This window comes from Nycticebus coucang, chromosome 11 (assembly GCF_027406575.1).
Source record: "Nycticebus coucang isolate mNycCou1 chromosome 11, mNycCou1.pri, whole genome shotgun sequence".
NCBI lineage: Eukaryota > Metazoa > Chordata > Mammalia > Primates > Lorisidae > Nycticebus > Nycticebus coucang.
Window position 1 is genome coordinate 7,491,041 of NC_069790.1, and position 26,967 is coordinate 7,518,007.

General features: G+C 39.7%; 1 protein-coding gene and 1 pseudogene across 1 annotated transcript in view; one reads left to right on the top strand and one right to left on the bottom strand.

The window, feature by feature from the left end:
- Window positions 1–26,967, bottom strand: part of ABCA13 (ATP binding cassette subfamily A member 13) — a 578,079-nt gene that overhangs the window by 336,249 nt on the left and 214,863 nt on the right. The gene's annotated exons all lie outside the window — the stretch shown is intronic.
- LOC128560266 (suppressor of cytokine signaling 5-like) lies at window positions 8,670–10,416 on the top strand (annotated as a pseudogene).

Here is a 26,967-nt window from a genome sequence, read left to right on the forward strand (position 1 = left end):
CATATCAATAAATGTGATACATCCTATTAATAGAATCAAGAACAAAAACCATAAGACTCTTTCAATAGATGCTGAAAAGCATCTATTTGACAAAATTCAATATTCTTTCATGATAAAAACTCTCAATAAACTGAGTATAGAAGAAACAGTCCTCAAAGCCATATATGAAAAACCCATAGCTAACACCATACTGAACAGGGAAAAATTGAAAGCCTTTCCTTTAAGATCTAGAACCAGACAAAAATACCTACTTCAATCACTTTTATTTAACACAATACCAGAATTCCTAGCCAGAGCAATATGTCAAAAGAAATAAAGGACATCCAAAGTATATTTTAAAAACTTTTCTTTGATTTGAAAAAAGGCAAATAGTCCTTTCTAAAGATGACATGATTTTATATTTAGAAAAATATAAAGACTCCATCAAAAATCTACTAGAATTGATAAACAAATTCAGTAAAGTTGCAGAATACAAAATTAACAGAGAAAAATCAGTAGCATTTCTACAAATCAACAATAAGCAATCTGAAAAAGAATTCAAGAAAGAAGTTTCTTTATAGTAGCTACAAAATATATGGTGAATGAATCTAATCAAAGAAGTGAAATATCTCTACAAAGAAAATTATGAAACATTGATGAAAGAAATCGAAGGGGACATAAAAAATGGAAAGATGTCCCATACTCATGGATTAAAAGAATTAATATTGTTAAAATGTCCATACTACCCAAAGGTATCTATAGATTCAATGAAATCCTTATCAAAATACCAATGGCATGCTTCACAGAAATAGAAAAATAATCTAAAAATTTGTATGCAATCATAAAAGACCCAGAATAGCCAAAGCGATCCTGAACAAAATGAGCAACACTGGAGGCATCACACAACCTGACTCCAAACTATACTATGAAACCATAGTAAACAAAATAGCATGGTATTAGCATAAAAACAGACACATAGACCAGTGGAACAGAACAGAGAACTGAGATATAAACTCAAACACATACAGCCAACTCACTTCCAACAAATGAGTCAAAAACATACATTGGGAAAAAGGATAGTCTCTTCAATAAATGGTGGTAGGCAAACTGGATAACTATATGCAGAATGTTGAAACTAGACCCCTATCTTTCAATATATACAATAATCAACTCAAAATGGATTAAATACCTGAAGCAATGACACTTCTAGAAGAAAACATTAGAAAAACACTTCAGGACTCTGGTCGGGGCAAAAACTTTTTGGGTAAGACCTCAAGAGCACAGGCAACAAAAGCAAAAATGGACAAATGCAATTACAACAAGCTAAAAATCTTTTGCATAGCAAAAGAAATAATTAACAACATGAAAAGTTAACCTACAGAATGGGAGGGAAATATTTGTAAACTATCCATTAGACAAGAAATTAATAACCAGCATATATAAGGAACTCAAATAACTCGATAGCAAAAACAATCTGATTGAAAAACATGGGGAAAAATCTTGGATAGACACTTCCAAAAAGGACATAGCAATGGCCAACAGGTATATTAAAAAATGCTTAGCATCACTAATCATCAGCAAAATGCACATCCAAACCATGAGATATATCACCCAGTTAAAATCACCATTATCAAAAAGACAAAAAAATAACAGGTTTGATGGATATGCAAAGAAATGGGAAGGTGTGATTGTGTTGGTGGAAATGTAAATTAGTACAGGCACTATGGAAAACAGTATGAAGTTTTCTCAAAAAAAAAAAAAACAAAAAATAGAATTATGAAGTGATTATCTAGCCATTCCACTATGGGGTGTATATTTAAATAAAAGGAAATGAGTATATCAACGTGACATCTGTACCCCCATGTTTATTGCAGTCTTATTCACAATAGCCAAGACATGGAATCAACCTAAGTGTTTATCAGTGAATTAATGGACCAAAAAAGTGGCATATTTACACAATGGTATATTATTTAGCCATAAAACAGAATAAAATCCTGTCATTTGCAGCAACATGAAGGGAACAGGAGGAATAGCCATAAGCAGAAAGACAAATATCACATGTTCTCAATCACACGTGGGAGCTAATATAGTGGATGTTATGGAGGTAGAGAGTAGAATGATAGTTTTGAGAGGCTGGGAAGGGGCGTGGGGAAGATGAGATAAAGAGAGGTTATTTTATTGATCACAGTTACACAAAAGGAACAAATTCTAGTGTTTGACAGTATAGCAGAGCAACTGTAGTTAACAATATTTTCGTGTATATTTCAAAATAGTGAGAAGAGAAGCTTTGGAAAGCTCCTAACACAGAGAAATGATCATTGTCTTAGGTGAGGGATAGCCAATTACACTGATTTTGATCATTACACATTATCTGCATGTGCATAGCCTCACAAGCACCCATAAGTATGTACAATTATTATATATCAATAGAAAAAAATTTTAGCTGAGTAGTGTGAGAAGCCCTTTCTGCCCCAACTCTATTTCCAGAGAAACAGAAAGGTGAGGACTATGTGAGGAATGCACATATTTATACAAAGCACTTCTCTACCTTTGTGGCAATAGAAAAGACAGCCTTTGAGCTGTGTGGCCATTAATGCCACCTGGCCTTACTTCCAACAGGACCCCAGGACCCTTTTGCAGATACCTGGTCAGGAATACCCAACGCATTCCAGATGAGTAACAATCACAACAAACATTTAGCACAAAATTTGTGCAAGAAATTAAAAAAAGGTCGAGAGATGTATGATCACTTACAAATGAAGAACATGTGCCAAAAAGATGCTGACATGGAACATGAAAATACCAGCACAATTTTTGTAATCAACTTTAAAATATTTAATAATGCAAACCCATTATTAAGGTAACATTATACTATAGAATTGTTAGAACTGAGTTGATGTGAGGGCAAGATAGCAAAAAGATGTGAAATGTTAACAGAAGAATTTAGAAAGAAATAGATGGAAAAAAATAACCTGAGGCAGAGCATGATGGCGGACAGGAAGGAGTTTAGCTGAGCCTTCCTAGAGCAAAAGGGCAGAGGGAGAGGGATGGATCATTCCTGGTGTGGAATATTGACATACAGCTGTGGCTCAGAGAGTGCAGTGTGGAGGTGGACAGCTGGATTTTGCCAGAGCTGCGGAAAACTAATACACTTGGGCAAGTTTCTGCGAGCACTCCCAGGCTCTGGTGGCAGTGGGTGGCCACAGCGGCAGGATCCAAGGGGAAACTTCTAGCAGTTTATGTTTGGGGGAGGCTAGGTGGTGCTCCCCCGAGTGGAATTTGGTGGCCAGATTGGATTGCTGGCTGGAGCAGCTCTAACATGGTTGGCAACCTGTGAAGTACCCATAGGGGAAATGTTCCCAGACAAAGGGAAGCCATAGTGGGAAACGGTGCCAGTAGCTTGTATAAGCAGACCTCTTGCTGGGCACCTGCAGGAAGTGGACCTTTATTGTATTGGGCTCAGGGACTCTTAAAAGGTTGAAGAAATAGGCACTCCCCAGTGGATTTGGGGGGTCAGTTTGGAGTGATGTCTAGAGTAGCCCTACTGCAGTTTGGCAGCAGATGAAACATCCATAAGGGGGAAAGTTCAGATCAGGGACACGCCATTGTCTGGGCCAGCCTTTTGCTGGGGGCCTAGGGTGCAGCAATCTGAGTTCCAACAGTGGGAAGCATTCCTTCACTCAGGACACTCCCCATGGGAATGGTAGCAGAGACCACAGTTGAAGAATTGTTCAGAACTGTGGAATGCCAGATCTGCGGGGGGTGGCGGGGGGTGAGGGGGGAAGGGGCGCTGAGTGCTTAGGTGGACTGTGACCACCATGAAGAATAAGCTGGCAAACTGCTCTAAGCCCTGGAACCAGAGAGAGGTTACCAGCTACGTTGTTTGTCCCCCAAATTCACAGCACCACCCGGTGTCCAGAAAGTATATTGCAGCATAAATATATTCCTACAAAAATCAAATCTATATGTCATATATATTTGTGTATATAAATTTTTTTGAATGTTGTTGCTCTTTTTTTCCACTTCCTTTTAATTTAGCTTGTATTATTATATTTTTCTCTCTCTTCTTTCCTTCCTAAACTGGTTGCTGAGATTGCTTACATCAGGCTATCTTAGCATTTCTTTGTTTTGTTTTGTTTTTCTTTTCTTTTATCTTGTTTCAACATGCTTTGCTTTTTGCTAAGTTTTAAGGTTGGATCTTCTCCTATATTCCATTTTTACATTTAACAAGAGCAAGTACTTCTGAATTTTTTCAAATTTTTTTTCTTTTGGTTTTGGTTGCAGAATTTTAGCTTGAACTATTCTCTCACCCTAGTACACTTCACTGCATTCTCTCAGTTGGTAGAGACCCTTCTACTCATCTCATTGCTCCCACTAAAAATGCTTCAGTATCAGCCAAGATATTCCTGCCACCCTGTTTCTTGTTTTTTCTTTCTCTTTTTCTTGGTTTGTTGCCTTTCTTCTTTCTTTCTTTACCCCTCCCCCCTCCCCCCTTAATCTGATTCAATGGTACATTTACTTTTCCTTTATCTATGCATAGACATATTTTTTCCTCTTTTTTCTTTCCTTTTCTTTCTCTTCCCACCCTTTCTTTGCTGTGGGTGTGACACAGTGGTGGTCTAGCAGATTAACCGCAACAGTAGCCTGGCTTAAAGAGGCCAGATGAACTTTCTATTCTTAGCCCAGGAAGAAAGTGGTAGAAAGATCATGCTGCTACAGAACTTTTATACTTTTTTTTTTCTTCCTTATCCAATTTTTCCTTCTTGGTTTTTGTGTTTTCTCTTTTTCTTCTCTTCCTATTTTTTGGCAGAGGAAGAGTCTGGCCATGGACAGACAAGTAAGGAGGGCCTAATTTTGAAGAACCCACACAGCTCAGCTCCTCACAACCCTTGAGCTATAGGCATGGCCTTAGCACCGTGCTGAACGACAACATCTCCTCTATCACTCTCATCCTCCCTTCCTGTCTTTCATCTCACCCATTCTTCAATTTTCTTCTATTAGTCCACCTTCCTCCCTTTGTTTTTGCCTTTCTTTCTCTTCTTTTTATTTCTTTTGCTTTTCTCCTATTCTTCCCCCCCCACTTTAAATTTTTTTTTATTTTCTTCTTTTTCTCCTTTCCTGTTGCTTCTCTTTGCCTGCTGTAACCCTTCTCCACCTTCTGACCCTATACCAAGAGGCCTCTTCGTCACCTAGACTCTGAGACAAGGTAATCTGAAGCAAAGGAGGAAGTGAGAAGGAAAAAGGTGAACAAGGAAGTGAACAGAAGAAAGCACACATGAGGAGGAACCAAAGGAAAAATTCAAGCATCATGAATTTTGGTTATTCCTCAAAAAAAATTAGAGCAACTCCTCCAAGAGACCACAAGACAATTTTTAAAGAAGACTCCTCCTATAAAGAATTAATGAATTTGACAGAAAGGGAATTTAAAATATGGATGATTAAGACAATACGGGATTGGAAGAGAAGGAAAGATAGAACCAAAAGTCAGACGAGTAATACGTAGAATATAGAAAAGATATGGATGAGCTTAAAGATATGAAGGAGATCATCAGGGAATGTAAACAAGAGTAGAAAGTATCAAAAATAGATCAGACCATGTAGAAGAAAGAACATCAGAATTAGAGGATAAAGCCTTTGAGTTAACACAGGTAGTAACAGAGTCAGAAAAGAAGAGAGAGAAAGCAGAGCAGGTGCTTAGAGAACTATGAGATGCCATGAAGTATTCAAACATACAGATGTATGAATATTATTATTAGGAATAATACATATTATTATTCATATATTAATCATGATACATTATTATCATGTATCATTATCAATATATGATAATATTGTATCATATAATATGTATAATATGTATATGATAATATTGTATCATATAATATGTATCATATAATATTATTCCTATTATTATACAGATAATAGGAATCCCTGAGTGGGAAGAAGATTATCCCAAAGGTATGTAAGCCTTACTGGAGACTATCATAAATGAAAACTTTCCAAGTTTTAGGAAAGATTCTGACACACTCATTTCAGATGGATATAGAACCCCAGGTCATCTCAACTCTAACAGAACCTCTCCAAGACACATTGTAATGAACTAGTCCAAAATCAAGATAAAGGAGAAAATCCTACAAGCAGCTAGGAATAAGTGCCAACTGACCTACAAGGGCAAAACCATTAGGTTGACAGCAGACTTTTCACCTGAAACCTTCCAAGCCAGGAAAGCATGGTCATCCACCTTCAATATCATTAAACAAAATAATTTTTTTTGTTTGCTTTTTTGTTTGTTTGTTTGTTTTTTGTAGAGACAGAGTCTCACTGTACCGCCCTCGGGTAGAGTGCCGTGGCGTCACACGGCTCACAGCAACCTCCAACTCCTGGGCTTAAGCGATTCTCTTGCCTCAGCCTCCGGAGTAGCTGGGACTACAGGCGCCCGCCACAACGCCCGGCTATTTTTTTTTTTGGTTGCAGTTTGGCCGGGGCTGGGTTTGAACCCGCCACTCTCGGCATATAGGGCCGGCGCCCTACTCACTGAGCCACAGGCTCCGCCCAACAAAATAATTTTCAAACAAAATAATCCTGTATCCTGCCAAACTTAGTTTCAAAATTGATGGAGAAATCAAATCAGCAGATATATAGGCACTGAGGAAATTCATTACAACAAGACCAGCTCTACAGGAAATACTTAGACCTGTTCTCCATACTGAACATCACAATGGACCACCACCAAAGCATACATCTATAAGCCAGAGGCCATAATGTAGCCTTCACAATGGCACAAAGGATTAAATTACACCACAAAATAACTCACAATAAGATGAATAGAATTCTACCACAACTATTGATACTTTCAATAAATGTCAGTGGATTGAATTCCCCACTGAAGAGGCACAGACCAGCCGATTGGATGAAAAAACACAAGCCATCCATATGCTGTCTCTAGGAAACACACCTAGCCCTGAAGGACAAATCAAGACTCAGGTTAAGGGATGGAAAATAGTATATCAAGCAAATGGAAATCAGAAGAAAGGAGGGGTTGCAATCTTATTCTCAGACACAAGCAGATTCAGAGAAAATTTTGTTAAGAAAGACAAAGTTGGACACTTCATACTGGTCAAAGGAACAATACAACAAGAAGACATCTCAATACTAAATATTTACACATCTATCTTAAATACTCCAAGATTTATGAAACAGACCTTGAGGGGTCTGAGCAATGTGATATCCCATAACACCTTAATAACTGGGGACTTTAGTACCCCACTGACAGAACTGGACAGATTTTCTAAACTGAAACTAAACAAGGATACAAAGAACTTAAACATGACTCTAGACCAAATCAGACTAATAGACATACATAGAATATACCATCCCAAAGCAAAAGAATATACTTTTTTTCTCATTAGCTCATGTCACATACTCCAAAATAGTTCACATCCTAGGATACAAATAAAACCTCAGCAAAATTAAAGGAATAGAAATTATACCATATCTCTTCTCAGACCGCAAGGCCATAATGGTGAAGCTCAACTCTAACAAAATCATTCATCCCCACACAAAGTCTTGGAAACTAAACAATCTTATGCTGAGTGACAGTTGGGTCCAGGAAGAGATTAAAGAGGAACTTGTTAATTTCCTCAAACACAACAACAATGGAGACACAGTTACCAAAATCTCTGGTATATAGCAAAAGCAATCTTGAGAGGAAAATTTATCATACTAGATGCCTACCTTCAAAAAACAGAAAGTAAACACATCAGCACACTCAAAAACCACATTATGGAATTGGAAAAAGAATAACCATCTAAACCTAAACCAAACAGAAGAAAAGAAATAGTCAAAATTAAGTCAGAGATTAATGAAATTGAAAACAAAAAGAAAATTATTCAAAAAACTTAATGAAACAAAAAGTTGGTTTTTGAAAAAGTAAATAAAATAGATAACCCTTGGCCAGACTTACTAGAAACAGAAAAGTAAAATCTCTAGTAACCTCAATCAGGAATGATAAAGGAGAAATAACAATAGATGCCACAGAGATACAAGAGATTATCTCTAAATACTACAAGAAACTCTATGCCCAGAAATTTGACAATGTAGAGGAAATAGATCAATACTTGGAATCACGCCCCCTCCCTAGACTTAATCAAGATGAAATAGACCTTCTGAAGAGACCAATTTCATGTACTGAGATTAGAGAAACAATAAAAATGTCCCAATAAAAAAATGCCCTGGTCCAGATGGCTCCACACCAGAATTCTCCACACCTTCAAAGAAGAGCTTATACCCATACTGCATAATTTATTCCAAAAAATTGAGGATGAAGGAATCTTTCCCAACACATTCTATGAAGCAAACATCACCCTGATACCAAAACCAGGAAAAGACCCAACCAAAAAGGAGAACTATAGACCAATTTTACTAATGAATATAAATGCAAAAATTCTCAACAAAATCCTAGTGAATAGATTACAGCTTATTATTTAAAAAGTCATACATCACAGGCCCAACTCCAAAATGGCAGCAGCACACAGAGTGCACCCCAGTGGCCTGACGTCCTTGACTCCTGGCTGCCCTCCTCTCGCTGACTACCTCCCTCCTGTGGCCTTCACCTACATGCCTCTGGATTGGCCACTAGGAATCCTGCCCCTCCATTGTCCTGTCTGCTATTGGTCATGATCTTATAATCAATGGATAAAGTGGGGAAAATGTGGAATAACTTTAAATACAGGGTCAGAATTTCTTCAGTCATGAGGGAGGAAGCCAAACTGTAGTAGTAAAATGTAGTGAAAATGTGGACATGAACTCCAACAGATGTTTGTCTGTCAAAGAGAAAAATATCAGTATAGAAGATTCGTCTCTTCATCAGCAAATCAGTCCCTTAAGAGAAAATGTTGCCTTACAATTAGGATTAAGAATTCTTCAAGGAGAAACCAAAATTGTGCCACTGAAATCCCTCACATTGTTGAAATAAGTATTGAAAAGGATAATGATTCTTGGGTTACCCCAGGAACAAGACTTGCATGAAAAGATTCCTACTCTCGACACACTCCATGGGGTGGAAAGAAAAACGATTCCTGTTCTGCAAAGAACCAAAGTTCATTGGATACTGATAAAAAAAAAAATTGGTAGAACTCAAAGTGGACTTCAAAAGAAAGAGAGGCGCTATGGTGTAAGCTCTGTACACGACATGGACAGTGTTTCCAGCAGAAACTTAGGAAGTCGCTCTCTCAGACAGAGGTTGCAGGATACTATAGGCTTGTTTATTCCCATAAGAACTTATAACAAGCAATCAAAGCCTCTCTTTTCCAACAGAAGAAAAATACATCTTTCTGAATTAATGCTTGAGAAATTCCCTTTTCCTGCTGGTTCAGATTTAGCCCCCAAATGACATTTGATTAAACAGCCTACAGCTCCTGTGAGCCCACCTTCAACATTTTTGGATACTTTTGATCCATCTTTGGTATCTACAGAAGATAAGGAAGATAGGCTTAGAGAGAAAAGACAGCTTAGTGTTAAATAAGAGGTTTATCCCCCTCCCAATGCACAAATATATACATTTGAAGCTACTACACAGGTTAATCCATTATACAAACTGGGACCAAAGTTAGCTCCTGGAATGATTGAAATAAGTGGGGACAGTTCTGCACTTCCACAAGCTAACTGTGACTCGGAAGAGGATACAACCAGCCTTTGTTTGCAGTCATGGAGGCAGAAGCAGCGTCAGGTATCTGGAGACAGCCATGCTCACATTAGCAGACAGGGAGCTTGGAAAGTCCACATACAGATTGATTACATACACTGGCTCATGCCAGATTTGCTTCAGATTACAGGGAATTCCTGTTACTGGGGATTGATAGACCGTTACAAAGCAGAAGCCCTTCTGAAAGGGAAGCCTAAAGGCACATTTTTGCTCAGGGACTCTGCGCAGGAGGACTACCTCTTCTCTGTGAGCTTCCACTGCTATGACAGGTCCCTGCATGCCCGTATCAAACTGTGGAATCACAACTTCAGTTTTGATGCACATGATCTGTGTGTATTTCACTCCTCCACTGTAACAGGACTTTTAGAACATTATAAAAAATCCCAGTTCTTGCATGTTTTTTGAACTGCTGCTTATTATATCACTCAATAGGACTTTTCAATTCAGTCTGCAGTATATCTGTCATGCCGTAATCTGCAGGTGCATTACCTATGATGGAATTGATGGGCTCCCTTTACCATCAATGTTATAGGTTTTTATTTATTGATTGATTTATAGGCTTGGGAGGTTAAAAGTTCATTATCTACAGTGGACCCTGGTTTCTATTTTTTTCTCCTGGTAGTGACTTTTTTATTAACTCAGCAGCTACCTCAGAATTTTTATAAAAAGAGTGCCATTATAAACAAAAAGTTAGAGTTCACTGGTTAGAAAGAGAACCAGGCAAGGCAAAGTAAATGCTCCTGTCCCCAGTGGGTACTAATGGAGTCTGCTTTCATGTGCATCAGACAGCACACACCTATAAAAGCACGCATGCAGTGCTTGGTTTTCATACAGTGTGTAAGTTTAGTGTTAGTATCTGTCAGATGCAGCCTGCTGTTGCTTATTCAGATAAACATGGTGCCTATTGGACAACTAGAGGTTAGAGCTACAGGTGTTCAGCAAAACTACAAAAACATCTTGCCAATTTAGCTAAAAGTTTGGTTTTTAATGGCTGTAGTAACTGAGTGAGGCCACTCTGGGGCATTTGCTATGAAGAATTCTATTTCTTACTGAAGAACAAATTATTAATATTGGATGAGTATTTCAACAGTGTGAGTGATGCTTGAAATTATTTTTTTCTAAGAGTTTTTCTATAACCTTCCAAAAGTAGTGATGGTTGTAGTCACTGTAAATCAAGCTTTGGAAGTCCAAAAATATTATAAAAGACTGCCTTCCTTTTAGAAAAAAAATACAATTTTCTCACCATAAGGGCATAGTGCAGTTCATGTAAGTGTTGATGTGTTTATAGTCAGATTCCTTTTCGCTTCTGCAAAAGGTACTGTTAAGAAAACCAAGTTTTCGAGTGGCGCCTGTGGCTCAAAGGGGTAGGGCGCCAGCCCCATATGCTCGAGGTGGCAGGTTCAAACCCAGCCCTGGCCAAAAAAAAAAAAAGAAAACCAAGTTTTCTAAATAGTTATTCTTAAAATCTCAGACTTACAAAGTTATTAGTAGTAGAATTTTATTTAAAGGCCCTAGGTATTCATTTTTTAACGAGTCCTTTAACTTAAAACAGATATTTGTGTGTAGTGTCTCGTGTGTGTGATTTTTTAAGTTTAACATGTGCAGTCTAATCGTTCCATAAAAGTTGTATCTTTTTCTGTGCCCACCATGAGTTTGTGAACCATGAAGAAAATGAGACTAGATGATGCCCAAACAAGTCAAATAGTAGTAACTACCATGGTTGCTAATGTTGAGACTATCATTAAACTGTAATTAATAATTTGGATGGCAGTATTAATCTCTCTGCTGTAAACTCCTATAGCTGAATTGCTTAAGTATAGTTTATAGAATTTCAGTGCAGTTAATTCTTAATGGAAAATCTGAAACCTAAATTGCAGATTTAAAAGGTACCGTACAACCATTGTATCTGTAAATAACTTTAATTAGCAACTTTTGTCACTTAGAATCATATATAATATGACTTAATAGCTCTTTTGGAAGTTATATCAAGTTCTAGTGTTTGCTTCTTAATAATTGAATGGAATCTCCAGTTCTGTCTTAGAAATTTTGCACTAAAGTAGCCAAATCTATTCTTGTGTCTTTTTGTTAATGTGCTCTGGACCACGGGTGAATGCTCCATAGTTTCTTTACCTGCTGCTAGAGAATGTTATTTTATATCCCTATGGCTATTGCCAAGACTACAAAAAAGAAAACCACTTGACTGCTAATGTATGTTTCTGCTTGCTGTGCCTTGTTATGGTTGCGTTTTTGTGCTAATAAAGTATGTTTGGTGTTCTCCTTGAAAAAAAAAGTCACACATCACAATTAAGTAGTATTCATCCCAGGGATACAAGGCTTGCTTAACATACGCAAATCTATAAACATAATTCACCATATCAACAGGAGCAAAACCAAAGACCATATGATCCTCTCAATAGATGCAGAAAAAGTATTTCATAAAATTCAACATCCTTTCCTAATTAGAATGCTGAAGAATATAGGCGTTGGCAGCATATTCCATAAACTGAGCGAAGTCATCTATGACAAACCCACAGCTAATATTATACTGAATGGAGTTAAACAGAAAGCTTTTCCACTCAGGACTAGAACAAGACAAGGGTGTCCTCTATCGCCACTACTATTCAATATAGTGCTGACAGTTCTAGCCAATACAATCAGGCAAGAGAAGTAAATTAAAGGCATCCCAATAGGGGCAGAGGAAGTGAAACTCTCCCTATTTGCCACTGATATGATTTTATAGGTAGAGAACCCCAAAGACTCAACCACAAGACTTCTGGAAACAATGGAAAAATACAGTAATATCTCAGGATATAAAATCAATGTCCACAAATCAGTAGCCTTTGTATATGCCAATAACAGCCAAGATGAGAAGGAAATCAAGGACATAATACCCTTCTCAGCAGCTCCAAAGAAAATTAAATACCTAGGAATACACCTCACAAAACAGGTGAAGGACTTTTGTAAAGAAAACTATGAACCGCTAAGAAAAGAAATAGTAAAAGATATTAACAAATGGAAGAACATAGTATGCTCATTGCTGGGAAGAATCAACATTGTTAAAATGTCTATACTTCCCAAAGCAATCTACAGATTCAGTGCTCTCCCTATTAAAATACCAAGATCGTACTTTCAAGACTTCTAGAAAATAATTCTTCATTTTGTATGGAACCAAAAAAAAAAAAAGAAAAACCAAGGTAGCCAAGGCAATTCTTAGTAATAAAAACAAAGCTGGGGGCATCAGCCTATCAGAATTTAGGCTGTTCTATAAGGCCATAGTGATCAAAACAGCATGGTCTGGCACAAAAATAGAGACATAGACATTTGGAACTGAATAGAAAACTAGGAGATGAAACAAACAGCTTATAGCCACCTACTTTTTGATAAACCAAACGAGAACATACACTGGGGGAAGACTCTGTATTCAATAAATGGTGCTGGAGAACCAGATATCCACATGTAAAAGACTGAAACTGGACCCGCACCTTTCTCCACTCACAAAAATTGATTCGAGATGGATAAAAGACCTTAATCTAAGGCAAGAAACAACTAAAATCCTCAAAGAAAGTATGAGGAAAACAGTGGAAGCCTTCAGTCTGGGGAAGGATTTTATGAAGAAGACTACCATGGCAATCACAACAACAACAGAAATAAACAAATGGGACTTAATGAAACTTAAAAGCTTCTGTACAGCTAAGGCAACAACAACCAAAGCAAACAGACAACCTGCACATTTGGAAAGGATATTTGCATATTTTGATTCAGACAAAAGCTTGATAACTAGGATCTACAGAGAACTCAAATTAATAAACATAAAAAGAGTCAAAAATCCTTTAGATCACTGGGCAAGAGATATGAAGAGAACCTTCTCTAAAGAAGACAGACAAATGTCTAACAAACACGAAAAAATGCTCATCGTCAGAGGGACGGAGGGAGGGGGGTGGGACCTTGGTGTGTGTCACACTTTATGGGGGCAAGACATGAATGCAAGAGGGACTTTACCTAACAATTGCAATCAGTGTAACCTGGCTTATTGTACCCTCAATGAATCCCCAACAATAAAAAAATAATAATAATAAAAAAAAGAAAAAACGCTCATCGTCCCTAATTATTAGAGAAATGCAAATCAAAACCACTCTGAGATGTTATCTAACCCCAGTGAGAATGTCCCTTATCACAAAGTCTTGAATCTGCAGATGCTGGCATGCACGTGGAGAGAAAGGAGCACTTTTACATGGTTGGTGGGACTGCAAACTAATACAACCTTTTTGGAAGGCACTATGGAGAACCCTCAAAGAACTCAAGCTAGACCTCCCATTTGATCCTGCAATCCCATTGCTGGGCATGTACCCAGAAGAAAAAAACTCCTTTTATCACAGGGACACTTGCACTAGACTGTTTATTGCAGCTCAATTTACAATCACCAAAATGTGGAAACAGACTAAATGCCCTCCAACCCAGGAACGGATTAACAAGCTGTGGTGTATGGGTACCACAGAATACTATTCAGCCACTAAAAAAGATGGAGACTTTACATCCTTTGTATTAACCTGGATGGATGTAGAACACATTATTCTTAGTAAAGCATCACAAAAATGGAGAAATAAGAATCCTATATACTCAGGCAGCGCCTGTGGCTCGAAGGAGTAGAGCACTAGCCCCATATGCCAGAGGTGGTGGGTTCAAACCCAGCCCCAGCCAAGAACCACAAAAAAAAAAAAAAAAGAATCCTATATACTCAATTCTGATATGAGGGCAATTAAGGTCCTAGTACACAGTGGGAGGTGGGGGATGGGGAGAGGTGAAAAGGGATGGGGGGTTAATGGGGTGTAGTACACCTTTTAGGGGTGGGACATAAATATGAGAGGGTCCTTAGCTAACAAAAGCAATCAGTGTAACCTGGTTCTGTGTACGCTCAATGAATCATCAACATTTAAATAAATAAATAAATAACCATCAGAGAAATGATAATAAAATTGGAACCAAAACAAAGGCAAATTGATATTGCACAAAGCACAGTAAGGGACGAGACAGAAACAAAGATAGACTAAATTATAGGAATGTCCAACCTGCACCCATAGGCCGTATGCTGATTTTGTGAGGAATAGTTTTGCTTATCTATGATAATGGATAACACAAAAGGTATGTCTGGTCCTTTTTCTTTCCTAAATCAGATTTTGTTAGTGTTTGTCTTATTTCATGTGTATCCCAAGACAATGCTTATTCTTCCAACACATAGCAGAGGGAAAACAAAAGGTTGGATATTCCAGGTTTAAAAGAATTTTTAAAAAATGCATTGATTGGAAATGAAGAGAAAGAAATTCATACAATTGGACTTTCTGAAAAGAAAAACAAAGCGTTTGTAAATTTCTAAAACTAGAATCTACCAAGAGTTTCCATTCAAAAAACACAAATCTATACAAGGTGAGTATAGATCATGGAAAATTATTTTTAAAATATGGTCAATAATGAAGTGTACTATAGTAAAATTTATTGAATTTTCAAGTTCTTGGCAGCTTGTCGAAATTACCAAGTCATATAAAAGAGAGGAAATGCCAGGGTGGCCTCAGATTTCTCCCTAATAACTTTTAAAGTCAAATATAATAGAATTATTTTTACAAGATATGTAAGAAAAGAGTGAACCAAAGATTCCACATCAAGACAAGATGTCTTTCAAAGATAACTGCTGTAAAAAGTTTTAAGTATGTAAGAATTCAGATTATAATATCTTACGAGATGGTCTTAAGGAAATTACCGGAAGACGAGCGTCAGTTCACCAAATGATGACTGGTAAATTAGAGTGAAATTGCTAATGGCAAGCAATGAGTACATTTTCCAGTAAAAGTAAGACTACAATAAAAATAGAAATTAAGGTAAGAAGACAAATTGGAAATACTATATTCCCAGAAATGTAGAAATGATGCAAAAAATAAATTGAAAAATGAAAGGAAATGAGTCAGAGAAGAAAAATAAGTTGATGCATGCCAAAAACAAAGGCTATTTTTTGAAATAGTGAATTATGTAGAATATTAGTATAAGCATCTTTAACAATATAAAAGAAGACATTAAGATAATAACCACAACGAAAATTGTGGAGAAAATAAATTATATGATGGAGTAAGAGAAAAGATTTTAAGGTTTTATTGATTATGGTAAATCAAAAAAAAAGGCTAATATTATTTACATAAAGTTATAGGCCAGGTGTGGTGGCTCACATCTGTAATCCTAGCACTTTGGGAGGCCAAGGCAGGTGGATTGCCTGAGCAAGAACAAGACCCCACCTCTAAAACATTGAAGTTAAAAATAATAAAGATAAAGTTATAACTGTAAGGTAACCACTAATAAAACATTACCAAATATTAGTTTAAAAGCAAAATTATAAATATAGAAAAAAGCTAAGACTATATATGTTTATATATTTATATTTGTAATTTATACTATTAAAGGTTTAATGTCACCTATATAAGAAGCTATGATGCAGATAAGAGACAAAACTGAAAAAAAATAAATGTTTTAAATGAAAGGATGGACAAAGGCCTATCAAGAAAATGGAAACACTGAAAGAAAAAAGAGAAAAAGAAGAAGAGATGAAGAGAAGAAAAGGAAAGATAAAAAGCAAAGTTCATCACTTGAATATTATACAAGGTAGAATTATGTCCAAAAAGCAATTAAAAAGACCCAGAGCACTATTATTTTATTTAATAGTGATGCACACAGTAATATAGCAACAACATTCAAAAGCTAAACACCACTGGAAGAAGAGACAATAACCAAAAAATGGATAACTATAATTTACCTATCTTGTTCAAAGATCAAGAAGATGTAAATTAAGAATAGAGAGATCCTAAATAACAAAATTAACACATATAAAATTCTCTACCCTAAAAATAGGAAATTAGAGATTCTTTACAAAGTGCCCATAAATAATTTACATAGTTCACAGAGAAATGTCATAAATTAAAAAATGAAAATAATAAAGATAATATTTTTTGACCAAAATGCCAAATTAGGATTTAGCAACAGAATTTGGCAATCTAGCACAAGACATAATTTTTGGATTTTTTTTTTCAGACTGATAGGTAAAAATATGCTCTTATAGAATAGATTTAATTTGAAAATCTCTTGTTACAAGTCATCTGAGTAATTCTTCATATGTTTAAAATTCCTAAGAATTTCCACCTGGAAATTCAAAGAAGTTTTATTTAAATAGATCTTGAGTTAAGAGAAACAGAAAGCTGTACTGCAAGTACCCAGAAAATAATGAGTTTCTAACTGTATATCAGGTGTATAAATTATAAAGAAGTGGTTGAAAGAATAGCTGCAATGTTAAGTAACTATATACATTTAAGAAAAAAGAAGACTAAACACAGTAAATCAAACATCAGTCTGAGGTTACAATACAATGAACATAATACATCGAAAGTACATAAAATAAGGAAGTAATAAAAATAAAAACAGAAATAAAAAGTTAGAAAGGACAAAAAAGAGAATTGATAAAGTCTGAATATGGTTCTTTGGGGGGAAAGAAAAGAATGAAACAACTTGTGCAAATAATAAATTTTAAAAATTGGGAAAGAGAAAGCATAATAAAGAAAGGGCAACCACGAGAAGAAAAGAAATGAAAGAGGATAAGGTATAAGGTAGGACAAAGTAGGAAGGGAAATATTTCTTGTTTTGACTTCAATTCCTCTCTAGGATCTTAATAATTGTTGGGAGGGATTTATATTTAAAGATGAAGTATTAGGTGCTTCCACCAACACCTGCAGGGCATAGCAGGTCCTAAAGAGTTCTTCTGATTCTCATGCTCCGGGGGTCCCCACTAGAGCAGGGTGACAGCAAAGCAGATTTCAGTAGTAGTTCTCTCATCTTAATACGATCATAATAATCCCACTCTCTAAGCTTCCTGGTGGCAGTTTTAGTGTAGGAGATGGGGCTGAGAATGAATGCAGACTAGTTTGCAGAGTGTGAGCAGGTGTTAAAATAAACAACCCTCTGGCCCAACCTAACTAGGCTCCAAGGCTAAGAGCAAAATGCAGGGGCTGGCAGAGTGGGTGCAGGTGTTAAAGTCTAACCAAGAAGAGGATAACCACAGACAAGGACTGACTTGAACCATCTTTTCAGCCATTCAGGTCACCCTACATAAATTTTGGCTAACTGCAATGTCATTTGCATGGTGATTTTAAAATTTCTCCTCCCTTGAAATCAGCATGACAGTTCCAAATCAACCACATAAAGTAAGAAGATGGAAAGGAATCCAATTCTAGAAGTTACTACCCAAATTCTTAGTAAAACCTAAGACCTTAAACTTGAGTATTCCTCCCCATAGTTAATGAAAGACAAAAAAAAACCCTTCCTACAAGCCTGCCCACTGTCTCGCTCTTGAAAGTGTGCTTTCACTTTCAGTAAAGCTGCTTAGTTTTGGCTTACACAGTGCATCCTGAATGAAGTTCTTTCCTCCCACAATCACCAAGAAGATGAAAACACCGCCACTCAGCAGCATAAATAGCAGGACTATGTCTTTTTTCACTACCACATATGTTGTGCAACTACAGTACATGATGTAAAGGAAGTGATCTATAAATAGTTCTCAAATGAATAAATAACACAAAAACGTTCATGCTAACTCTTGGCAAAATTTTGCCATTTCTACTATGCAAAACATACATCACAAAGGACAAAAAAATGGGGGCAACAGTCCCAAAACAAAACACAAATAACAAAGTAACAGGATATTAAGCATAATTTTTTTCCTCTATTTTCTCCACTTTGATGATCATCTGTTTATAAAAAACAAACACGTTAAAATCAGGGATGTCTTAGTAGCCTCAGAAATAGCATTGTCCTATTACCAGGAAAGAAAGAATCTGGAACTAATATGTTCCAGAATCTTCTTTGTCTTCTCTATACACATCCCTTCTCTGCAACCCAAGCAAAAGCACTATCAAAAAACTTCATAATCAGGAATTTAAACTCTCTTATTTCTTCAAGCCATTTTTAAAAGGATACTTTGGTCTTCATAAACATTTAATTGTCACCATTTCTTTTTCTACAGGTGACACATCCTTGATTTACATTTGAATAAGCCTTTGCTAATTGTGTTTTATCTGCTGCTTGCCTCTGTTAGTGCCATCAGTGAGTTCAAAGACAGAAAAGTGATGAGCATGTTGAATCAAAGTCACACCGTGGGAGAACACACCTTGAAAAATTGGATTTTAAATGGTAAGTTAATTTTCTCCCATTGCTGTAATAAATCACCACAAACTTATGGCTGAAACCAAAAAAAAAAAAAAAATTGGATTTTGTTTTTAAAACTCAGAGCGCAGGACTTCAACTCCACTGTTGGAGGTAGAAAATCCCCACTTCCCACTTCTCACATCAGCCTGGCTTCTCCCTCTTTCTACCAGGCCCCTTTGCCACCACCACCCAGGGCCAGTCTTCACCATCCTAGGCAGACCAGGCTGCCAGCTACAGAAAAGAAGGGCCAGTGAGTCCTGCCTCTGTTTCCCACTCTCTCTCTTCAGATTTCCCTTTCCCTGCAGAAAACTGGACAAAAAGGTTCCTGTTGTTCCTGCTGTTTGTAGCTCTCCGGATTCCAAGACCTTCCTCAACACAACCAGCCAAAGTCTGGCAGAATTTGTGATTTGGATGGAGTTGGGGAGGTCAGGGAAGGAATGGAGTGAGGAGCCTTTAAGACTCAAGTGTAGGGGGAGGAGACAAGATGGCTGACTGAAGCCAGCTTTCCACAGAGGCTCCCATCAAGTAGGAGAGTTAAAGGACAAAAATTCAGCAAGTAACCTGGTGGATTTGAGCTGCACTAAGAGAGAAGGTTGAAGAACGCAGGTCAACCCCACTGAGGTGAGCCGTGACCACAAGGATACAAACAAAAGGTACAAAATCCATCACCAAGCGGACGGGAGTCCCCTCCCCCATGAGAATGGCTCGGAGTGCCCCACAAACAACTGCGCAGAGTTCAAAGGTCCTCCCACTACACTCCACGGGAGAGACCCTCTAAAAACTGGACCTACCTCTCCCTACTAGGGTGCCACAGGGTCCTCCTGCCAGGCATAAAACTGTATAAACTGTATATAGTCTCTACCTGGAATTCTGAGCTCCCAGTGCTCCCTTCACTCACACTGAGGTCTAGAGGCCAGTCCCGGTCGGCGGAGAGGGGACCGCACCAGAGTGGCAGTTCCCTGAGGCACATTGTGACAGCCATCTTTTGGTGACAGTACGGCCAGGCATAAAACTGTGTAAAGCTGTGTGTGTTCTCTGCCCGCAACCCCAGGCTCCCAGCGCTCCCCGTGCTCCCCTCTGCTCTCGCTCCAAGGTCTGGAGGCCTGTCCCCCAGGTGTCCAGACTCTTGGGCGATTGCTCGAGAGGTGTAGACAGTGCTGGGCTGCAGCCAGTCAGTGCAGACTCTGGGGTACGGGAGCGGAGAAAGGACAGTTGGCCGGAAGGGAGCTACACCGGAGCAGCGGTTGCCTGAGCCATAAAACAGCAGCCCTCTTTTGCTAGCAATATGGCTCACTACACAATATTCTGAAGCCACACCCCCTGTCTCCCTGGGCAACCAGAGACTCTGAGTATAGGATTTGCCTGAGGCAACTCCAACTTGCAAACCAGGAAAAATCCCAGGGTGGGGCTGACCCAGAGGTCTGCTTTACTAAACCTAAGATGCACCTGGCCCTTGGGGATTGTCAGCCTATAGACAATATAAGAGCAAAGACAAGCTGATTTGGAACTCAATTCAGCTTCTCTTCTGCAGGGGAACCGCAGAGTTGTTCTGTTCTGTTCTGTCAGTAACATTAATCAGGGGCAAGACTGGACCTGAGTGAAAGCCCCCCAACCTTCATCAAGAGCCCAAGGTTGTCAGGCCTCACCTCCTCCTGCTAGAGAGAGGCAGAGCGCAGCAGCCTGGTAGACTTCCTTGTGCTTCAGGCAGGTGCAAACTCCTGGAATACTGATTCACTACAGGCAACTGGGTCAGCCAACTGCAGGGCTATCAGTGACTGGGTGTGACAGTGGAGTAAGGTGGGGAAGGAGGCACCAACCTTCCCAGACTGATCTATTTTCTCGGTTGCTCCTCCTGACTCCATGCAGCACTGGAGCAAGCCACACCAAAGTAGTCACCAGACCCCTGTGATCCAGTTCCCAGAGACCTCTTAAACTCTTTCACCCGAGACAGGTGCAGACTGAGACAATTGATTTGGCCTTTTTGAACTGAACCAATTGCCTGAGGACAAATCAGGCGGTGCCCTGGGTGCACGGTGGTAGGAAGGTTTGATCTTTCTTTTCCAATTGTTTGACGGTGGGGGGGTGGGGTGACTTAATTGCTGATATTTCTCCACAGCTGAGACTTTAATCCAGAGTATCTGTTTCACTAGGATGGAACAGAAACCAGCTGAAAACAAGACAGAACCACTTAGCCCCACCACACCAGACAGGGCCCCAGTTTCTCAGGCCACAACACTGTACAGGCCCTCAACAAAGCCCCAGGGGAAAAAAATCAAAGAAGTAAAACAACCATGGGGCGGAATCAGCAGAAAAACTCTGGTAACATGAATAACCAGAATAGATCAACCCCCCCAAGGAAAGATATGGCAGATGCAATTGAAGATCCCATTCATAAACAACTGGCTGAGATGTCAGAAATCAAATTCAGAATTTGTATTGCAGACAAGATTAACAAAGTGGAATTAGGAATTTGAGGAGAAATTCAAAAGTTGTCTCAAGAATTTAACGAATTTAAAGACAAAACCACCAAAGACTTAGACACACTGAAGCAAGAATTTACAGCCCTCAAAGATATGAAAAATACAGTAGAATCCCTCAGCAACAGAATGGAGCAAGCAGAAGAAAGGATTTCTGACATTGAAGATAAAGCCTTTGAACGCTCCCAAACTCTCAAAGAGCAAGAGAAATGGAGAGCAAAAATGGATCATTCTCTCCGAGAGCTCTGGGATAATTCGAAGAAGACGAATATCCGAATCATTGGAGTTCCAGAAACAGAAGAAGTGGCCTCGCTGGGCACAGAGGCCCTTCTGCATGAAAATATGAAAGAGAATTTTCCAGATATGCCAAGACTCAAGTGTAGGCTGGGAACCTGACTCTGCATTTGCCAGAGCAGCACACAGATGCTTGCACACTTCTCCAACTAACAAAAGGGACCATGCAAAGTCAAACTTCATTGTACAGCTCCTAATTTGTGTGACTCATTTGGAACAGTCAGGAAGAAAGGAGGATGCTCACCTCTATCCATACCTCTCTGAACACACCACCATCCCCAAACATCAGACTCATTTTGACTTTTGGCATTAGTAGGTGCAGGAATCTTTCAACAGTAGGTACTGATCAGAAACAGTGTGGCTGCCACTCAGAGTGTCCTTGCAATGTCCCTTCTTGGGCTTTTCTCAAGAACTACTAGCCAATAAACTAGGCAGGTCAGGAGTTAATGTCCCATTACAAGGTGAGGACACTGATACTGAAAACTGTCTAATAAGGTGCCCAACATCTTGTGACCAACAGTGGCTGGTCATCCCAGTTCTCTCATTGTTTCAAGTCTGAGATGCTAAAAGAATAACAGAAACACAGAAACCTTAGAGATAAGATTCATTGACCAAATGTCTGGAGAAGCAAACTTTGAGAACTGTAATTCCAACTTCTATGTCATAAAAGTTTTCTTTATCAAGAAGTTCTATATTTTGCTTGGTAGGGGAAGGTAAGAAGCCAGTTGGCCATACCTAAAACATTTATATCTTAAAGTCTTTCTCCCTTCCCATCACTTATTAGTCATTAATGTACATTACCTACTGCTCTAAGCAGTGAATTTCTTAAGCTCAAGAATTGGATGGTGTTTATCCTTGCATTCCTCCCAGCACCTAGAAAAAGTTATATGTCATATAGAGGGTATGAACAAAAAATTGTTTCGGAATGAACAAATGAATGAGTGGAGAAATAAATATGTGAGTGAATGAAGGTACTGAATTAATATGTCAGAAGCAGCCACACAATGTAAAATGAGGGCATTTCAGAAACTAGTTTGGACTATTCTTCATTGCAGATGACTGTGCCATTTATTAGAAAACAACTGTTAGGGGTCAAAGCACGATGGCAGACTAGAAACAACTTCTTACTAGCCACTGATGGTGCAGCAGGGGAAAGAAAATTCCAACCACCTCTGGCTAGCGGTATTCTCTGAGGGATATCACTCTGGGGGGCACAGTGAAGCAGTGGTGGACTACGGGAGCCAGCAACAAAGTCTGGAGCTGAGAAAAACCATCACAGAAGGCAAGTACTTGGGAATAGGCAGGGACCAGCCAGTTAGCCCACCCACAGAGGACTGGGGACAAGAGAGGGCTATCTACCAGGTTTTTGATTTGGGGCTAATCTACTTACTAGAGTGGCTTCAAACGAGTAGGTAGACTAGAACAGTGTCCAGCAGCAGAAACTGAATACCAAGAGGCAGGGGTTCCTCATAGGCTTGGCTGCTGGCTGGGCACCACCACTGTAGGAAAGCCAGGTGGGAGAAATGGTCTGTAGGTCCTAGCACACAGCTGGTTCTGAAGAGCCTGCTAACCTTGGGCAACCATCCTTGGTGTGAGTTGAGTGGCCATGGGAATTATTGTCAGGAGGCACTGTGTGATGTGCCTCCTAAGAAATCTGACTAAAGCATTAGGACTCCAACCCTGTGGGGACTGAATACTGATGAAGCAACCAGACCCGGATTGAGGGCAACTAAGTCAGGAAGACAGAATACCAGGACACAACCTCCTCCTCTGCAACCAGAGAGTGGCTTCCAGCCTATGTGTTCTGTATCTCCTAATACCCACAGCCCCCGTGGTGTTTGAGCAGTATACTGCGCGTGCACTCTCTCTCTCTCTCTCTCTCTATATATATATATCATATATATATTTTTCTATATATATATATGTTTATATATGTATATTTCTTTGGTTATCTCCTTTTTATTTTGATTGGTTGTATTTTCATTTTCTTATTTTTTTTTTTTTTGAGTCAGAGTCTCAAGCTGTCACCTGGGTAGAGTGCCATGGTGTCACAGCTCATAACAACCTCAAACCCTAGGGCATAAGTGATTCTCTTGCCTCAGTCTTCCAAGTAGCTAGGACTGCAGGTGCCCACTACAACATCCAGCTATTTTCTTGTTGCAGTTTTCATTGTTGTTTAGCAGGCCCGGGCCAGCTTGAACCCACCACCCTCGATGTATGTGGCTGGCACCATACCCACTGTGCTATGGACACCAAGCCTATTTTCATTTTTTCATTTTTACTTTCTTCAATAGCAATGGCTCTTCAATTTATGTTATGGTTTTTTACACCATTTTTTTTCTCTTATTTGTTTTATTTCTCTCCTGTTTTCTCTTTCTTGATAGTGATTTTTCTACTTTTCTCATCTTTTCTACATACAACAGCAGAGATATCACTTTCTCGTCCCTTTTTTCTCTTCTTTATCTTATATAATTTATTATATAATTATATAATACATTTTTTATTTGCTTTATTTGTTTTTATTTTCTCTGGGTGCTAAGAGGTCACAGCATTGGTCTGTCTCAAGGAGGTCACAAGGTCATTGTCTAGGGTTTCCTTCTGGCTTTGGCCTTTGGAAAAACAATATTGACAGGTCCCCACTGCAACATACTGCTGAATTTTTAATTGGGGGAGGGTTGTTTTGTTTTTCTCTTTCCATATTTGGCAGAGGTGGGGGTTTTCCTTTTGCACAGGCAGGGAAGGAGCCTGTCAAAGACTTGCCCAACCCAGCTCCACAAAATCCTAGAGTTCCAGGTATGAGCATAGTAACCTGTGGAACAACACCATTTCTCCTGTTGCTCTCTTTCTCTTTTTTCACCTCCCTAATTTTCTGTTTTCTTCTTTTTGTCTTCTTCCTATCTTCTCACTCTTTACTCTTCTCTGCCTTTTGGCCTCATACCAAAAGGCCACTAGAACACCTAAGCTCTGAGACAAGCTAATTAAAAGAAAAAGAGGTAGTAAGAAGAAAAAAATAGGTGAAGGAAGCGAATGAGAAGAAAACACACATGAGGAGGAACCAACAGAAAAATTCTGACAACATGAAAAACCAGAACAGAGCAGTCCTCCCCATCCCCCAGGGACTATGAGGCTGCTGCTGCAGAGGAGTCTACCAATAAAGAATTAATTAAAATAACAAAAATGGACTTGAAAATATGAATGGCAAAGGCAATAAAGAGAACTTTTTTAGAGAAATTGAAAAAACAAAACAAAAAAATGGACAAAAGATGGGAAATACAGAAAGGATATGGTGGAGCTTAAGGAACTGAAGGAGTCAATCAAGGAATTTAAAGTTGAGGTGGAGAATGTTAATAACAGATTAGAACACAAAGAAGAAAGAAATTCAGAGCTAGAGGATAAAGCTCTTGAGCTAATTTAGGTAGTTAAAGAGACAGAAAAGAAGTGAAAGAAATCAGAACATTCACTCAGAAAATTGTGGGATTCCACAAAGCATTCAAATGTATGAATTACAGGGATCCCTGAAGGGAAAGAAGACTATCCCAAAGGAATGAAAGGCAAACTGGAGGACATTATAAATGCAAATTTCCCAAGTTTCACCAAAGATCCCAAAACCCTCCTTTTAGAGGGATATCAAACCCCAGGCCATCTCAACTCAAACACAGCATCTCCAAGACATATTGCAATGAACCTGTCCAAAGTCAAGACAAAATTCTGCAAGCAGCCATAAATAAGTGCCAATTGACCTACAGGGGCAGATCAATCAGGGTGACAGTAGACTATTCAGCTGAAAATTTGCAAGGCAGAAGAGAATAATCATTGACCTTTAACCTTCTTAAACAAAACAACATTCAGCCCTGAATTCTGTATCGTATTAACTAAGCTTCCAAATTGATGAAGCAATAAAATCTTTAATAATATGCAAACATTGGAGGAGAGACAAGATGGCGGACTGAAGCCAGCTTTCAACAAAGGCTCCCGTCCAGAAGGAGAGTTAAGGGACAGGAATTTAGTAAGTATCCTGGTGGACTTGAGCCTCACCAAGAGAGAAGGCTGAAGAACGCACATCAACACCGCTGAGGCAAGTTGTGATCACAAGGACGCAAACAAAAGGTACAAAATCCACCACCAAGCGGACGGGAGTCCCCCTCCCCCATGAGACCGGCTCTGTAGCCCCACAATTGAACAAGTGGGCAGAAATTAAAGCCCCTCCCACTACACTCCACGGGAGAGACCTTCTAAAAACTGGACCTACCTCCCCTACTGGGGTGCCGTGGCGTTCTCCTGCCGGACATAGGGCTGAATAAAACTTTGGGAATCCTTTGCCGGCAACCCTGAATCCCCGGCGCTCCCCTCCCGCCCACTGAGGTCTGGAGGCCTGTCCCCCAGGACTTCGGATCCTTGGGTGATTTCTCAAGGGGAGTGGACAGTCCCCGAGTTGCGTCTGGTCAGCATTGACTCTGAGGTGCGCCGAGTGAGGAGAGGGCACCGGGCTGAGGGGGAGTCACGCCTCGCGGCACTTCCCTGCGGTGCAGTGCACCAACCCTCCCCGGGCATACGGGGCCCAAGACTGAATCAGACTCTGGCCTCCCCGCTGAGAGCTGAGAACCCCTACTCTCACTCGGGGTCTGAGGGCCTATCCCCCAGGAGTTCGGCTCCTTGGGTGATTTCTCGAGGGGAGTGCACAGTGCCTGAGCTGCGTCAGGTCAGCGCTGACTCTGGGATACGTGAGCGAGGAGAGGGCACTCCGCTGAGGGGAAATCAAGCCTTGGCGGCACTTCCCTGCAGTGCAGTGCAGGAGCCCTCCCCGGGCACAAGACTGAATAAGACTCTGGCCTCCCCGCTGAGAGCTGAGAGCCCCTACTCTCACTCGGGGTCTGAGGGCCTATCCCTCCGGAGTTCGGCTCCTTGGGTGATTTCTCGAGGGGAGTGCACAGTGCCGGAGCTGCGTCAGGTCAGCGCTGACTCTGGGATACGTGAGCGAGGAGAGGGCACTCCGCTGAGGGGAAATCAAGCCTTGGCGGCACTTCCCTGCGGTGCAGTGCAGGAGCCCTCCCCGGACCGTAGTATTGCATGAAACTGAATGAAACTCTAGCTTCCCCCCGCCCCACTCCCAATCCGGGTCTGGGCGCCCATCCCCCAAGAGTTCTGATTCTTGGGGGATCTCTTAAGGGGTGTGGACCCAGCACAAACTGCGGCCGCTCAGTGCTGACTCTGGGGCGCGGGACAGAGGAGAAAAGGGTCGCCTGAGTGCCCACACCAGAGCAGCAGTTCCCTGGAGGTAGATCA